Source organism: Neolamprologus multifasciatus, chromosome 3 (assembly GCF_963576455.1).
Source record: "Neolamprologus multifasciatus chromosome 3, fNeoMul1.2, whole genome shotgun sequence".
Lineage (NCBI taxonomy): Eukaryota > Metazoa > Chordata > Actinopteri > Cichliformes > Cichlidae > Neolamprologus > Neolamprologus multifasciatus.
The window spans coordinates 2,004,970-2,019,638 of NC_140441.1; the positions used below are offsets into that span (position 1 = coordinate 2,004,970).

General features: G+C 38.6%; 2 protein-coding genes across 2 annotated transcripts in view; both read left to right on the plus strand.

Moving 5' to 3' along the window:
- LOC146521017 (NACHT, LRR and PYD domains-containing protein 3-like) overlaps positions 1-14,669 on the plus strand; it is a 55,290-nt gene that overhangs the window by 40,011 nt on the left and 610 nt on the right. The window contains exons 21-26 of the mRNA XM_085154228.1: positions 338-443; positions 1,770-12,986; positions 13,092-13,121; positions 13,247-13,276; positions 13,364-13,623; positions 13,907-13,948. The gene's annotated coding sequence lies outside the window, so the exon portion shown is untranslated. The remainder of the gene's footprint in view (positions 1-337; positions 444-1,769; positions 12,987-13,091; positions 13,122-13,246; positions 13,277-13,363; positions 13,624-13,906; positions 13,949-14,669) is intronic.
- LOC146521018 (NLR family CARD domain-containing protein 3-like) overlaps positions 13,926-14,669 on the plus strand; it is a 69,507-nt gene continuing 68,763 nt past the window's right edge. Inside the window, exon 1 of the mRNA XM_085154240.1 lies at positions 13,926-13,983. The gene's annotated coding sequence lies outside the window, so the exon portion shown is untranslated. The remainder of the gene's footprint in view (positions 13,984-14,669) is intronic.

Here is a 14,669-nt window from a genome sequence, read left to right on the forward strand (position 1 = left end):
AGTATATGTCATAACATTTTATGACATATGACATATAAATTACATATTTATGATATATATAATTTATAGTTTATATATATATATATATATGTATATTGTGTGTCATTGTGTCCCACAGTGCCGTAATCAACCCCCACCAGAAGTATACGTCATAAAACTATATATATATATATATATATGTATATATATATATATATATATATATATGTATGTATGTATGTATGTATATATGCATGTATATATATATGTCTTTTAATTTTCACATATTCATTAAGGATATTCATTCTTTTAGAATAAATCATGTTGAAAAAAATAATTAGTCATGTTTTATCCTCAGGCTCCGCCCCCTGGAAAGGTTCTGGAGGAAAAATCTGCTGCACTGTCCGCCATTTTTGTCTTTCGCTTTGGAAAATCTACTACCATCTGGAGTTTTACACTTGAAGGTAAATAAGATTTTAAAGCTAAAACACCAGTGAGAAAGAGTGTAGACCCTTTATATATGTGGACTTTTACTGGGGTGTTGTTATTTTACAGGTATGTGGGCTATTTATTGAAAAACATGAAAGGCCAATGTTAGGCTCCAGTTAGCTAATGGTAACTGAAATGATGTGATAAGCAAATTAGTAATTAACATATATAATGTGAGTTAATATTGTTTGTATATTCTTTCAGTCTAAATTAACAGACTATTACAAACCTGCATCGGTGTCTATAGTAAGTAGTGGTACCTGCAGTGTCTTAACCATTAAGCTGGAAGACTCAACACAGACCCTAGATTCAGTGTAACAGTTATCTAAATGTTGTGTGTCCTGTTTGTGAGCCCAGAAAAAGAAATTAAATAAAATGACGACCTTGAGCTTCAAGCTAATATAAGTGTATAAGTGTAATGCTATTGCATTAAGCTAATGCAGTGGTGAGGTTGTTAAATTAGTAAAAATGCAGTACATATATCCTACATGAATAATTTATATTTTTGGTCTAAACATAATTAAGTCTCACAGCTTTTACTTGTTTTAGAAGCATGTTCAGTCTCTAATTAGTCATATCAAAATAATAGAAATTAGTTGTTTTTTGTCGAAACTCCACACCTATGAAGGGCCTGCAGTACTCATTAGGAGAGAAAGTGCATGAGGTGGGGTTTTATTTCATTTTCTGGGGCAGTGAATGTAATGTAACATAAATTATGACAACTTCTTGCAGAGACGTTCAACAGCTTACACTATGTTAAACACACACAAAAACCTAACAAATTAGAGATTTATAGAGAGACTGAGAGGGTAAAGAGATAAAAACATGACAACATAAATATGTAAAATGTATTTTTTCTGTATCGATATATGTTGCTTATACCTGCTGAAGGGCAGATCGGTGTTGCTTCAGAGCAATTCTCTAGTGCTGTTATGTAGAGGTGTTACAGTTAAGGTTTTAATCACATTATTTAATTTATTAGTGAAGATTTGCATATGTTATCTCACATTCTGTAAATTACATTTTCTGGAAAGGTCAAATTAACTAATGTAACTAAGTATTAATGAAAGACCTTGATGTGTATATGACTATAATAGATTTACTTTCTGGAGGCAGCAACTCCTGTGGTTGCAAACAGGCTTTGGGTGGTATGGAAGTCCGGGCAACTGTGGAACTGCTCAGCAACATGGGATCCATAGCTATTAAATAGTAATATGAGAAAAAATAACAACTTTGTGTGAATATAACCTTGTGAGATTTGAGATTTTGACAGCATTTTTTATGACAACTTCTCTTTTTAGATAAATGCATAGTTTAAGTGCGTTACCACCATGCCACTGCAGTCCAGATTACTCTCGCAGATAGATGTGCTATCAGACAAACTAATAAAGGTCTTCAAAAAGTGAGGACAGATAGGAAGAAGACTGCAGAATATTCTGGAGCCCATCATCCAGGTAAGAAAGAATTTTAATTTTTTGTATACGCTTTGGGGAAAATAATAATTTTAACAAAATGCTGCTTGTTACTCTATGCCAGGAGTATGGTGAAAATCACCTGGGATTTTCAAAATTTACCATTGGTGCGTTTTGTTTTTTTTTTTCTTTTAGATGCATTAGGACTTTTAGATGCAACTATGATGAGTTCATAGTTGAACACCTCTCCATGCTCTGACAGTATTCTGCTTCTTTGCCTGGAGATCTCACTTCAAAAATTCATTACCTTTTTGAGCATTCAGAGGACTCAAATCACATGCTGTAATGAATCCATTTTTGTTCACCTAATGTAATGTAAACATTTTTTGGAATAGTGACACAGATTAAAAGAAAATTTGGTATAATGTTCTTTGACCAGTGTTCTGTTTAATTAAATTTTGAAATTCTGCATTTTCCAGGCCACAGATGAAGCCATTATCCAACGATTTATTAAGGAAACAACCATGGGAATCTACATCATAAAGTCAAGAGATGCCAGGGGCAGCACTGAGGACATCCGGATAGTCCTTGAAGGTCAGAGAGTCTTGCAGGATTTGGATAACTATACCCTAGCAGCTGCAATGCTGTTTGGACTAATGTACACTGATGAACCTGACCTACCCACTGGAACTGAAGTATACCTTCGAGGTATTACAGAAACTGGTTATGGAGCTCGAAAGGAACAACCTTTCAGAGAAGGCCCAGGTTCTCAGGAACAGACTGTACGATTGAACAGTCTTCCAGTTGTGATGTGGGAACAACATGTTTACCTCTTCGAATATGTACAATCCTTTCTTTTAAGTCAGCACTGGTAAAGTTGCAGTACATAGTGAAAATTATTTTTCTGGCACTTTTCAACTTGGGGCCTTTATTACTGCAGTATTCAGTGTTCACTTTTCAAGCCATGGCTCTTCTGAAAAAAAAAAAATTCAAACTTTGAATGTCCATTTTTCTCAACGGAACTGGTGCCTTGGACCAATTTCACAAGTTTGCATTTTTTTTCCCAAGGTGCACCACTACAAACAGATTGCATGGTCTAGTATTAGTTATTGTGATGTTTAGTGATAGAAGCAAACCAATACTAATCAGTTTAGGTCTCTTGGTTTTGTGGCTGTGGGTTAAAATGTTATTTTAAGGCTCTTCTTTGTGTCATTTTAATAATTACACCCCTGTTGCCATTGTACCGTATGGCTCTTACATTTAAAAAACAATTTTTTACATAAGCATGATGTCATAAGGCCCTGAATTCAGGTTCCAGCAGATAATTTTCAGGAATGTTGTAGAATGTTTTCAAGAGATGCATTGTAAAAAGATGACTTGTGTATATTTTGGAAGCCTGAATTGAAAGTCCATTGTTACAACTGTGTAGTATTTTCAAAAAATAAAGGTCATTGTTCAAAAATGTTTTGCTTATTGCTTTGATTGAAGAGAAAGTGTACAGTACATACAGTAAGATCAACCTTAATTTAGTTTTATTTATTAAACACTAAATTATAAATTATATTATATATTATATATTTGAAATTTGTTTTAAAATAAAACAAGCTTACCATAAAATAACCTTGTCAATATAACACATAGTAGTCAAATACAATTAACATAAAAAGTTAACGTCTGATAAACAAGTGGTTTCTATAAATATTTGACAGGAATAAAAAACATAACAACAACATAAAAAGTCATGTTTATGTTACCAAAAAATGTGTGCAGTTATAACATAAAAAACTAAGGTTGACCAAACATAACTTAATTTTGTGCAACCGATGTACATATTTTTTTTATGTTTATCCCACTGATTATTTTTTCAGTGTGGGTTGGGTGGAAGCTGGAAACAGATTTTGAGGGCTCACCCTGACCCCCTGCTGTCTAACATTGGACTGTTAAACTGACAGATCACAGTCATTTAACTTGTACAGATTCTGACATTAGAATGTTTGTGATTTAAACCTTTTGCTGTGTTTTGGTTTCACCTTGAACACCAACACTATAGAAGTTTAACTGGTTATAAATGAAGAAAACACTGCAGAAGATGTTTGAGTAACCAAGACTGAGCCTGAACCAACAACACATTACAGACTCTCTAAGGTTAACCAGACATGTGGGGGCAGTTTTCAACTAAAACTGAAAGAGGTCCAGTCAGAGAAAATTTACTGAAGCAAAGATCAGAATGATCATGATAATATCTAATCATTCAGTGATCATTCTAAGTGCTGCACTTAATAAAAATTGAAACAAAGGGAGTTAAATCTTGAATTTCTCCTCTTCTGTTTCTCATCCTGACTGAAAGTCTGAACCAACTCCACAGATAATAAATTTCATCACAGCCTGACAGTTTCAGGAGCTCTCTGTGTCCCTCTTTTACTTATGGAGAGAAATGTGTCTCCAAAGAGCTGCTGATGTGTCCGATATGATCCACAAGCATAAACTAGGATTTATAAATGTGTGCAGTGATGTGTGTGAAATCTTTGAGGACTCACATGTGTGTGCTTCAGCCCACACACACGTATGAAGCACTATGACCTCACACAGAACTATTGTACACATGTGTACATCCAACCTGAATACATCCTGATCATTTATACACAGTTTATTAAGTTCAGTTTCACCTGAACATCAGCGATGAAGTTGCTCTGACTCCATCACAGCTGTTGGAATGACTGAAACAAAAAAGAAGGTTCAGAGGTTCACAGTTCAAGTCCACTGAGGACGACTGAGTGACGACCCCTCAGGTGACCTTTGTGTGCTCGTTTCACTCAAATCTGACTAATACTGTGGGCGGGGTCACTGCTGTGGGCGGGCTGAAACTTCCTGTAGTTATTAGTGATGTGTCGGTTGCAAACGAAACGGCTCTTAGAGCTGGATCTTTGATGTGAACGACGCGAGCCGGCTCCTTATCGCGAGCTGTGGTTTTTTTTTCTTTCTCTCACCCTCTCTCTCGCTCTTTTTTTCCGCTTCACTCCACATACGAGCCTTGTGCTTTGCGCTGGGAAGAGGGGGGAGGGGCGGTAGTTACACGCAGTAGCACAGGAACAGAGCAGGAGTGAGAAAGAGAGCCAGGGACAACAACGTCACATTAGAAAGGTATAGTAATCATCCACAACTATTTTCAGTTGCGGATGATAAAGGATTGAGAAAGTTTATTAATGCAGGCTTATATGACAGAGATTATGCATGTTGTTTTTGTTTTCATATTTTAATTTATATTTAATTGTGTTGTTTTGTGTTTGTTTAAAAGGAAAAAGCTGAAAATTTAAATAGTTAAAAGTTGAAACGTGAATAGTTGGTTTTTGTATTATATGATTTATTTATTACATTTTATGTGGAGGGAATAAATAAAAGTATATTTACGGTGGCCCCTAGAGACAAAGCATGTACAAACCCCGAAGCACGTAAAAACTCCAAAACACGTACAAAAGACAACAGAAGTGCTCCAGAATGCTAGGGTGCAGTGTTGAGCTTTGGTTACCTAGTGGCTACACAAGCCAGGAAGTACCAATGACCGGATTTGGTGTGTGGCAGTAACAGGTAAATGAACATTTGTTTTTTTAAATTATTTGAATATATATGAGTGCTTGTGTATAAATACACAAACAATACACACATGCTTTCATGCTTTCAATTGTGTAATTTAAGTGATCTAAGTTCAGTTAACGCTAGAAATGTGTTTTGGAGTTTGTACGTGCTTTGGAGTTTGTATGTGCTTTTTGGAGTTTGTACGTGCTTTTTCTCTAGGGGCCACCGCATATATTTATATATAAACATATATAAATAAAACCACTTTTTTTTTACATTAGTAATTCCTTTTGTGCATAATTTTATATTATTGTTAATAATAAATTAATTAAAGCAACAAAACAACCTGAAGAGCTGGTTGGGAGCCAAAAGAGCCGGCTCTTTTTAGTGAGCTGAGCCGAAAGAGCCAGTTCTCTAAAAAGAGCCAGTTCTCTAAAAAGAGCCGGTTCTCTAAAAAGAGCCGGAAATCCCATCACTAGTAGAGACGAGCTGTTAACATTTTTACATGAACTCTACCGTCATTAACCAGACTAGCTGTTAGCTTATAGCTCACGCTAGCTAGCCAGCGAGCAGTTAAAAGGACAGCCAAAGCTGCACAAAACACCCACAAACTTATCTCACTACAACGTAGCGCCGAAAATATGACTCGCAGCTCGAGCGCGACAAAGGTGCTGTAACATAAGACTGACATCCAGCTAACCACAGCTAAAAAGATATTTGGAGAAAACGTACCATTTCCTCAGGTTACACGAGCTTTTTCATGCTGAAAAGTTGGTTTGTTTTGGCTCACACTGAAGACACCGACACTGAAGACATAGCGGTTCTTTTGTACTGCTTTTAAGCGAAACATCCTTCGGTCCTCGTCGGTGTGTCGCCGAGGTTGTGGGCGGGTGGGTGCACGGGGGCTCAGTCCTGGCGCAGGGGGCCTCTTGTGCATCGGCCTAACTGGGGGGCTCTTCAACTGGCAGGGAGGTTGTTCCATCCTTGCAGGAGTCCACTCTGCAGGTGGGGGAGAGACATAGGAGAGGTGGAGAATATACTTAACCTGGGTGTCTGTTGTCTTGTGTAGTCTGGGAGAAGATTGAATGTTGGGGTGGGTACAGTTTCCTCTGCGGTGGGGTAGGGTGGGCTGCCCCGGGTCCTGTGGGGCTTGGCGGTGCTGCTGCCGTAGGCTGGATGGGCCTGGGCTCCCTTGCCTTGGTGGGTACCAGAGGACAGGGGTGCCTACTGGGGTCAGCGGGGGGCCCTAGGGAGGGGCATCCTCCCCATCCCCAGCTACCTCCCTCTTCCTGCTCCACCACACCCACCCACACAGGTAGGGCCTTGGGGTGCGGGTGTGTCACCAGGGTGCAGGGGAGACATCCCCCCGTCCCCGTCCCCTTCTGGCCACCTGTGCCTCAATTTTATCTCACAACTTAGACATCCACATTACTTGCACTCTCATAACACACACATATATATAGGGCCTTGAGGGTGGGCACGTTAACGACGGTCTGTGTATTCAAACCTACCTCTGGCGCCGGTGCCCACCTCTCAATTTTAAATCCATGTAGACATTGAGGGTTCTCGGGAGGGGCCGTGCTAACACCTGCTGCTCTCTGGCAGCAGCACTATGCTCTCCCTTGTTTTAAATGCACTTTAGAGCAACACGCAGCAACACTACACATGAGCGGGAGGAAGGAGGTAAGGGGTCTTCACACCCCACAAATGTAGTGGAGTAAAAGTACCGTTTCTTCTTCACAAATGTACTCAAGTAAAAGTAAAAAGTATCGTGCAAAAAAGGTACTTTAAAAGTACATTTTTTTTCAAAAACTTACTCAAGTAAATGTAACGGAGTAAATGTAACTCGTTACTACCCACCTCTGTCAGTGAGTTACTACAACCATACGTAATATCTGGCTCTCTGAGGTCAGCTGATCAGTGCTTGTTGGCTGTCAAAGCTGTGGATCTCACTTCAATTAGACCCACGATCTGTGGTTTGAATGAATAATATACTGATGATGGGATTTCTATTTGTTATAAAGTGATAAAGCTTTATTACATTTAGTAAACACATGTGAAGAGTGAAAGGATGGTATCAATATGTATCAATATGGATATATTAATAGGGTCATTTTATCCTTTTAACCCTTAAAAACCGGTCGGAGCGGGCACACTCTGTTTTGCATAACTATTTTTAAATCTCTGTAGAACTGGAACCACGTGAGCTAGCGCAATAATTTTTTTGGCATATGAAACCAGAGGAGTTGTATTGACATCTTATTCATTCAGCTTGTCTTAGGCCACGGTTTCCTTCCACATATAGCTTTGCAAAAATTGCATAAATAGCACTTGCAGCAACAAAAACATAATATTCCAGAAACACGCTTTGCCGATCTGATCAGCTGTTCATAACACTTCCTACGTTGGAATATATGTCAGCACGAACTATTGCATGTCCGCCATTACCTGCCCGAAATCGGAAGTGACGTCATTTCGCAGAAAATGTAGGGTTTTTTTTACATATGGGCCTTATAAGCTTTATAAGCCTATACTGGTGTTTTTAAAACTCATGTTTGACTTCATGCTTTTCTGAATCGTTTCTGGGATGCTTAGAACTCAAATTGCATGAGAAGCTCATCTGTAACCGAAAGGTTGCCGGTTCGATCCCCAGCTCTCTCTGTCCTGGTGGTTGTGTCCTTGGGCAAGACACTTTACCCTACCGCATACTGGTGTTGGCCAGAGGGGCCGATGGCTCGTTATTGCAGCCTCGCTTCTGTTAGTCTGCCCCAGGGCAGCTGTGGCTGCAACTGTGGTTTGCCTGCACCAGTGTGTGAATGTGAGAGTGAATGAATAGTGAAATTGTAATTGCAATCCATTATTATTTTGATGCACATGCTGTTTTTTTTTTGTTTCAAATTTTGCATTGTGCTATTTATTTTCTTTTTTCCTGCTGTATATAAAAATTGGTGTACCTCAAAATTAAAACTATGAAGACACTCAAAACAAATTTCCTGTTGTTGGAAAATATTTTGTGCAATTTTTTTGTATTTACAGTTTTGAGGGATAAACCTCTTACATTTCTCTAACTATAAATATATGTAAAAAAAAACCGATTTTTTATTTTTTTTGTAGTTTATTGCACTTTTTTGCAATTTATGTAGTTATTAGAGCAGGGCGATATGAACAAAAGTATTTATCACGATATACATTTGAAAATTTGCGATAACGGATGATATAATTGACACTAGACAAAATATTTTACAACTTTATTAGTGTAAAACAAAAAAAAACGATCAATATATTTTCACTTAAACAAGCAGCTGTTTTTTTTAATGTGCATTAAAAGTTATATAATATATAATAATATAATAAAAATTTAACAGTGCAAATGCAAATTCCTTGCTGACAGTTTAACCAAAAGGCATTTCCAGTGGAAACTGGCCGACAGATCCTGAGCATAATCATGTATAATATCTACAAAACTTAAAAAGAGGTTATACACACACAATACGGTAATATTATGTTGAAGCACAGTACGTATCACTCCGCGGCGCTCCTGCGTACGACAGCCGTAATGCTCTGACAATCCATCAAGCTGTGCAGGTTCGTAGCTTAGCAAAGTCGTACTAAAACACTTGACAGATTTTCGAGCTGAATGCATGCATATTATTAAAATTTGAGCTATAACGGTTGTATTGATATATAGGAACTTAAAATGCTCCCAAAAGTGGCACTACAGCATGCAAAAATATAAAGATAAGTCAGCGCCCTGACCCACTGGTGTCAAGACAACCATCTTACTCTTATATATATATATATACACACACACACAAACACGTAGATATGCATATTTAGTATACACATTCAGTAATGCACATTCACTCTTATGTTGTATATTTATTCATATATTTCTCAGATTTACCCATTCTTATATTTTTCTTCTTCTTATGTTATTGTATTTTTACACACCTTTGTTGCTTGTGCAGTTTACACACAAGAATTTCACTCGCAATTTCACAGTGTACCTGCACACGTGATGTGACAATAAAAGTGATTTGATTTTGATTCGATTTGATAAGCTCTGGTGGACTTGGTTCTATGGCAGGCCTTAAAGGGTTAAATAAAATATCTGGTTGTTGCAAACGACATCAAATTAAAACTCATTTGACCTTTTTTCTTTGCAACTGTTACATTTTTTTCAAACAGGGGCGTACCTACAGGGGGACTGTCTCCCTGCTGTACAGCCCGCAAAGGGGGGGGGGGGGGTCATAAAATTACTAAACAGCTGATACATGAACAAAATGACTCACAAACTTTTTGATTTGGACTTGAAATCAGTTCAGTCAGTGTTTTCTTCAAACAGGACACCTGACAAACAGCAAATGTGATATTGAACAATATTGTCACTTTTAACAATGTCCAGAGTAACTAAAGTTAGAATCAGTGCTGTGCTCAGCCAAACAGTTAAATGTGCTTCACATCCACGATACAGTACACACATGTAGTCAGTTAGAGCTAAAAAGCCACCTCTGATTACTGAATGACATTCACTTCATCAATGAATCCCAGTGAGAACTCTTTGGGCTCTTTACCTTACAATATAACGAGCTTTGAGACTAAACATGTTTGTTAACTGGTGCTGTATGAATAAAGCTGAACACATCTAAAGAAGGTGTTCCTGAAATGTATCTTTATTAGAACAGGATGGATGGATTAGCACAGCACTTTCAGCACAGGGCTGACAGGATGTTTTTACACCAAACTTCAAGATCAAAGTACATTCACTGGATTTGTTGCTTTTCAAAGACTGTTAAGAGCAAAGTCAAAGTTCCACTAATGTAACCTTATTGTTTTATTGACATATTGGATTTGTATATGGTGTGTTTGGATAAATGATGTATCACACTGTGAGATGTCCTGCAAAACAAACTAACACACTAACTTTGTGTTCTTCAAATACTGAGGAGTTTTTATTGGGTTACCAGGTTAGCTTGTGTTGGCTTTTTTATATGAGAGAGAAGACAAATATGCTCCAATGATGTGTTTTCACACTTTATGATCAAACAGAATTTCAGATGAGTTGTCCACGGCTCCACTGACCTCCATCTCTCTGGCTCAGAGACAAAGGCTGCCTCACCCAGGCAGGAAACACTTTTATTGCATGTGGTAAAAACTGATCGTTAATGTGATCGCTCAACAGCTGGAGGAAAGCCTTTAGACCCATGTACGGCTCACGTGTCATCTCCTGCACCTTTCCCACATCTCCCTACATGGAGATGTTGCTTCTCACATCACCATGGCAACCGTCTCTGGTTCTCTGGTCAGGCCTGTAGTGTTAGAGAAGGGGCCGTGTCCTAACAACAAAATTTATAGGCCTGTTTTTCTCTGGGAGAGTCAGTCTCAAAGGTTTGGACCTTCAGGTGTCATCACGAATCCAGGCAGACCATCTTCAGAGAAGACAGCTTCTCTTTGTTTCTGTCTGTTAGTAAACTTGTAGTCAAGACCGCCTAAACCAAGACCAGAGGGTATCGATACCAAGACAAGACCAAGACAAAGTCGAAAAAAGACCGAGACCGAGACAAAAAAGCCATTAAACTGCAGCCGGACGCTGCTTTGTTTACGGATGTCAGGCATATTTATGTGTTTTTGCAATGTACTCACACAGCCTTCTCACTGCTGTCTACTGTCTCACTCACTTACTGAAAGGAGAGACGCACGCTCCACTTGACTGTTGCGTCTCTCACCCTCTGTTTTTCACATAATTATATTATCCTATATCCTCGCATGAGATTGGCCACCATATTGAGGGATAGGAGCATAGCTCAGCCACTGTGTGAGAGCTGAGCAGCGAAAGGAAATTAAGTGAGGAGCCAGCTCTCACTCAATGGGAGTTGACTCTTCTGATTCACTACAAAGCGCTCTCTAAGCACGGCTCTTAGAGCTGATGCTTTCGCGCATGACACATTACTGCGCGAAAGCACAGTATCCATAGTGTGTCGTGGATACTGTTGACTCCAAATCTCCCGACCACTACGTCGATTTGAGACCGCAAGACCAAGGGATCTGAGACTAAGACAAGACCAAGACCACGTAAAAGTGAGACCAAGACTGGTCTCGACACATCCAACTCTATCTGTTCGTATCTGAGTGTAGCAGTCGAAATCCGAAACTATACTACGATGCACATCTGTGGGCAACAAAACACAAATATGTGACACAAACCACAAGGCAGCTGTGCAATATAAAATAATGGGGCTACATGAGCCTTAAAGTGTTTAGTAAAGCTCTGTGTTGGACTGGTGCTCATGGCCAGAGTTAAGTTACATCAAGTGTGGCAGAAATTTGTTGCATTTCAGCTGATAATGCTTAGATTGTAAGAGGTGTATTTTCTTGTACAAAAGGCATTCAGCCCCGGTATTTACACTCTCCAACATGGATATATGAAGAATGTGAAGGAGGAATGGAGAGCTGAACATCCGAGTGTGTGCGTGTGGACAGCCCGACCACCCAACTGTAAATGATTGCTGTAATAGGTGTAGGCTGCTGGGGGATTCCCATGATACACTGGGAGTTTCTTCTTCATCAATATGTGTTAATAGACCTCTCTACACTGAATCATACTTGTTATTAATCTCTGTCTCTCTTCCACAACATGTCTTTATCCCGTCTTCCTTTTCTCACCCGAACCGGTCGCAGCAGATGGCCTCGCCCCTCCGTGGTTCTGCCGGAGGTTTCTTCCTGTTAAAAGGGAGTTTTTCCTTCCCACTGTCACCAAAGTGTTTGTTCACAGGGGTCATATGATTGTTGGGTTTTTCTCTGTATGTATTATTGTAGGGTCTACCTTAAAATAAAGCGCCTTGAAGCGACTATTGTGATTTGGTGCTATATAAATAAAAGTGAATTGAATTGTTGAAAGTAATGTGCTAACAATGGTAGCATTACTGCGTGTAGCCCCAACCAGCACTCATTAAAGATCATGTTAGTGTATGAAAATATTACGTCCCATGACAATATTTAGTCTCTATAATTGTGGAGACAAAATTTGAGGAAGAAAAATGAGAAGGCAAAAGATCCTTTCTTATTTTGATATCTGATAGTTTGAGATTCACTAACATAGACATCTACCTGGGTGTAGGCAGCCATTAACATTCAGTTTTATTGAGCTGACATGTTACAGAACAATACGCACAAACAAACACAGAAATCGTGTTCGAATGAAAACATGAAGCGGAGGACACAACACAGTGAAATACATGTATTAAGGTGAATCTAGTTCTTGTTTTTGCTGCCATGCACATGCTGCTAACAACAAGAGCTGTCTCACAAATACTGCACTTAACATGACCTGTAATAACTCTGCCTGTTTGGCTGTTTTTGACCAGCAGGGGGATTTGTGTAGACATGAAGCCTCCACATATGAACCTCTGTGAGGCAGTTAGCTGGAAGGCTTCAAAGCCTGATGAAACTTTATCTCACCATCACAGGTGGAAACACAAACTCACACACAATGAACACAGTGTTTCCAGACCCATGTAATCTGATTACTTTTCTGTGAGTATTATTATTATTATTATTATTATTATTATTATTATTTATTTTTTTCCCCCTTTTTATTTATGCAAGTTTAATTTTTTTTTTTCACACGGTCACAAACAGCAGGACAGAGGAACACAGACAATAAAGACAGTGAGTATTATTATTATTATTATTATTATTATTATTATTATTATTATTATTATTATTATTATTTATTTTTTCCCCCTTTTTATTTATGCAAGTTTAATTTTTTTTTTTCACATGGTCACAAACAGCAGGACAGAGGAACACAGACAATAAAGACAGTGAGTATTATTATTATTATTATTTTATTTTATTTTATTTTTTTCCCTTTTTATTTATGCAAGTTTCAATTTTTTTTTTTTACACAGTCACAAACAGCAGGACAGAGGAACACAGAAAATAAAGACAGTATTATTATTTTTGAGTCTGCTAAATGTCTTTAATAAAATCTCCTGCAGTTAAATTGTGGACGTTCCCTTTTGAACCCTTTGTGAAACAGTAAAGGGATGAATGTGAGTATTAATGAGTTTTAGTGTAAATGGCTCTTACAGGTGACTCCAGCCTTTCAAAGTAAGAGTCCATCGGGGCGACTGTCCAGGCCTCTAAAACCATCCCAGGTAACAAGTTGGTAAGTCCATTTAAAGCTTTGAATGACAGCCATTAAAAGGAGCTTCTTTGATCATCACCAGATCCTGTTGATTTTCAGAATAAAATGATAAATCCTTTAATACGATGGTTGATAATTACCAGTTTGATTATTTCAGTCAAAGCTGAATCTGCTCAGAGAAACAGGAAAGAAGACCCCAAGTTACTTTAATTCTGTCAACACAAAGTTAAACAGTCACAAACCGTCAGTGTGACGTTACATTAGTGATAGAGTGCTCTTATTGTGAAAATCTGCCTCCGCTCAGATGAAGCCCTGGCTTTCCAGGAAGCAGATGAACTATAATGAAGTAAGTGGAGCTCGTTGTTGGTGTGTGAAGAAACTGTAAGTTTGCTTTGTTTCCTCCTTTAACAGTTTGTCTTTAGGAACTTTACTGTTTGTTCAGCTCATGTTTGATTTCCTCACACACAAACTGTGTTTTCATTTCCGTTCTCGCCATTAAAGTCAGTGTGTAATGTTTTCCTGGCTAACATCAGCTGTGTGCAGCTTAGTTCCAGCACAAACAAATCAGCCGCTCCATAGTTCACGGTAACGGACTCACAGCTGGAACAACGAGGCCGAGTGTGTCCGCCACTCTGAGCTACGTTCGTGTTTGTGTATAGTTTGTACTTTGTGAGTTCACTCAGAGTCCACAGAGGACGCAGCATCCGTGATAACGTTATAGGCCTTTACCTCCTTTACTGTCACAGTAATTAACGATTAATTAATCACCTGCCAGAGCTCTAACGCTAAGCTAGCCACACGGCATGCTAACGCTAACGCTAAGACACAAGTTAAAAATGTGTTTGAGCACTCCGTGAATGAGAGCAGCAGCAGCACAGAGTTAGTTGATGGTCATATGGTTACAGAGAGAGCAGCAGACTTTGCAAATGATTATTTATTCTAACTGTAACTTCAGGAACAGTTCAGGAAATTTAGTTGCAGCTGTGAAATCAGGCCAACTGTGAGGAGGAAGTGTAATATGAAACAGGAACAGTGTAAAAGCTGAAGTCACACTGTCAACATGTCAG